Genomic DNA, 3,749 nt, shown 5'->3' with positions numbered 1-3,749 from the left:
TTGAAAAATCATTAGTAAACTGAAAATTGCCAGCAACTGCTTTCTTAATTAAGAAAGTAGTGAAGCTGGGCACATTGATGTTTGCCTGTAATCTCAGCGATTCCGGAGGCTGAGACAGGAAGATCTCAAGTTCAAGGTCAGCCTCAGCAGTTTAGCCAGGCTGTAAGCAACCTAGTAAGATCTTGTCTCAAATAAAAAATAAATAAATAAAAAATCTCTGGAGATGTAGTTCAGTGGTAAAGTGTCCCTTGGTTAAATCCCCAGCGCACATAAAAAAGGGAGAGAGTTGAACTTAAAAAAATCACCTCAACTATTTCCACAAATTGTTTTCATGAAATGTGCTAAGTCATCAAACTCTAGCAAAATGTCCAAATGCTGAAACTTTCATCTCTGATGCTTTGAGAGAAAGGATAGGAAGCATTAAACTACAAAAATGATATATGAACTGCAAGGTATTCATTTCTTATTCACTGGAGATGATTTTAGGTGAATGAAATGTCAGCAGTTTTGTCATCATTCATCTTTTTAGTCTCAAAGCTGGTTAGTTACAGACATCCTCTGCTACATGGCCATCTGCCTCTCACAAGACAGGCGTGGGTTGCCAGGACCATTGGATTTGGCTCCAACACAGACAGTAATGTTATTCCTGATCTCAGATGGTCTCTGCAATCCTAAGATGTTTTCCTGAGTGGTGAATTAACATTTTCTTGTCCAGAGAAAATATGAGAGATTAAAGGAATCTTGTGGGGGAGAAAGATTCAGTAGGATTCTAGACTCTATGGGCAACATTCCAGTTTATAGATTGTTAAATTGTGAGCTCAGCAAGTCTCCAGTAGAATTCAGTTAATTGTCCTGCCCAAATGAAAGGAGTTTATTGGAAACTGGTTAGGTAATCACAAATTCTCTTTTTTAGTGCATTGATAAATGGATATTAGTTTTGTCTTATTTAAAAAGATTGCTTTGAAAAAAATCATAATGTTTCTAATACTAAATATGTTCACTAGAAAAAGTGGATCTTGATTATAGCACTTAGGAAAGAGGATTACATTGGGGAAGTTTTTAAAAAAATTAAAAAGAGCTCTATTTTGGAATAATTGATAAATTATAACCTGCATGCTTTTAAAGTATACAGTTGATAAATCTTGACTTACGTATATATGAAGGAAACCAACCCCACAGTCAAGTTCAAGTCTGCCTCCCCCTAAAGTGCTCCATTCTCCTTCCTAGTCCTTTTGGATCATCCCTTCCTGCCCATCTTCCCCAGAATTACCATCTTCATTCTGTCACTGTATATTAATTTTTGTTTCCTAGAGTTTTACATAGATGGCATAAATTAAGTCATATAGTGTACACTCTTTTTTATGGTTTCTTTCACTCTGTATGCTTATATTGAGATTCATTCATATTGTAGTGTTTATCTACAACTCAGTTTTGTTTCTATTTCTGAGTAGTTGTATTAGTCAGAATTCTCTAGATAGTCTGGAGATATATTATGAGGAATTGGCTCACAAGATTATAGGGGCCGACAGGTCCCAAGATTGGCAATCAGCAAGCTAGGCACCTTGGTGGAGTTCCAGTCCAGATGTGGACAGACTTGAGACGTTATTTCAGTTTGAGTGTGACTTCAGGAAAAAGCTCATGTCCTAGTTCGAGGCAGCCAGGCAGAGGGAGTTCCCCTTTATTTGCAGGGCAGCTGGCCCTTTTTTTCTGTTTAGGTATTGGACTGATTGGCTAATGCCCATTCACATTCATAACCTGCTTTACTTGGTCTACCAATTCAAATGTTATTCTCATCTAAAACACCTCACACATATGCTCATGATAATGTTTGACCAAAGGTCTGTGCACCCCATGGTCCTGACAAGTTGACAAATGTAATGAACTATCACAAGTCTACCCTTGGCTAAGTTGGCGCCCCTATAGATCTGTTTAAGTCATACTCAATCTCCAAATACAGGTAGTGACAAGATCATAATTACACCTGAAGGGATACAACTGAACACACTTGTTTCCCAGAAGAGAAGGTAAAGTATTTCAGTAAAGTTCACTCTTTCCCTGATATCTCATAAATACTAGAATGTAAAATTAGCAACACTTACATAATATGCTATAAAGTCAATATATCTTATATTTCATGATAAAGGACTAAGAGGGAAGAAAACAAAAGTATCATATATAATATATATTGTATAAAATATAAAAACTTTATATTATATAAAAGTATTATATAAACACATATTCACAACAAAACAAAGAGGAAATACCATGACAATTTTAGTTCTCAGTTTTGTAACCAGTCATGTGTTCCTAGATAGTGTTAGCAATTACCACATCTGTATCCTCTTTGCCTTCATCAAGCACCTCAGCTGTTTGTGGTTCTTTTCCTGGTGGGGTGAGCTAGACCTTCATTCCCAAAGGGTCTGGGTCATTTAGTAGTTATGTCTGTGTTGAATTATTATAGTTTTCCATTGATTTCCAACACAGGGCGTGGTGATGCTAAAAGACTTGAAAAGGCATCTCCGGTATTTCAATTATTTCTTCCTTGCTTCCATTATGATGTAGTGTTCAATTTTCCCTTTGGAAGCCAGGATTGATCATGCTGGTCAGTGCAATAACTCTTTCTTTGACTGTTAACTTAGAAGCAATAGGAGTTCAGAATGAGTGAGTGACAATCTTAACTTGCAGTTCAGCAGAATAACATTCCCTAGTGAGTACATTCTTCACACTGGAATCAAGACCTCTGGACCAACAGAATATAAGTTTGTGGGAATAGAAAGAGAAAATGTTGCTGGTAGGTTACTGGGGATAGTAAGTGAATTTTTCCACTTCTATTTCTATCCTTTTGTTTTAGGACTCATGATTCCTAGCTTTTGGAGAAATAGCACCATATATTAGATGCTGATTCAGAGGGCACACAGAGCCTTCTGGAAGAATTTTTTCCTACAAGATATTATTACCTAGCTGGCACTACAACTTTGTCTTCAAAAGACCATTCCACAGTTCTATCAAACTAGTTCTTTCAGGCTTGATGGGGAATATGGTAAGACCAGAAGACCGGTGAATTCCTTGAGAATGGGCCATTTGCTGCACTTCTTTAACTGTGAAGTGAGTTCCTTCAGCAAAATAATGCTTTGTGCAATACCATAATAGTGGATAAAGTATTTCTACAAGTCCACAGATAGTAGTGGTAGAAGTATTGAAGCAGGGAAAGGAAGTCCACATTTATGAGAAGTATCTTTTCTAGTAAGGACAAAATGCTGCTCCTTTTCATTTAGTATATGTGCTGCCGAAGCGAGCACAATGTTCCTTTTCATGATGGAAGCAGTCTGTTTTATTCACTACAGCTTACTATAACAAGACACTCTAGATGTTGTAATTTATAAACAACAAAAATTTATTTCTCAGTTCTAAAGGTTGTGGGGCTCAAGATCAAGGTGCTAGCAGATTCAGTGTCTGGTAAGGGCCAGTTACTCATAGATAGCACCTTCTAGATATCTTCATGTGGTGGAAGGTAAAAATGGGACAATAAGCTCCCTCATGGCTTTAAAAAAAAATAAATGTGCTACTCATTTCCTAAAGGCCTCCTCATAGCAGAGCTGCCGCCCGCGCCTGCAAGGTAGGCAGACCTGAGACCGACCGGCAGAACAGGCCCAGCGGCCCGCCGGCGTGGTAGACACATCACCCCAATTGGAGGAAGGGCCCAGCTGCGGCCCGCAAGGTAGGCAGACCACGCGTCCTGGAGAAGGGGC

Source organism: Marmota monax, unplaced genomic scaffold, assembly GCF_021218885.2.
Source record: "Marmota monax isolate L192 unplaced genomic scaffold, Marmota_monax_Labrador192_F-V1.1 WCK01_AAM20220418_F8-fsc00151, whole genome shotgun sequence".
In the NCBI taxonomy this organism is placed as follows: Eukaryota; Metazoa; Chordata; class Mammalia; order Rodentia; family Sciuridae; genus Marmota; species Marmota monax.
This window is presented reverse-complemented; position numbering follows the sequence as displayed.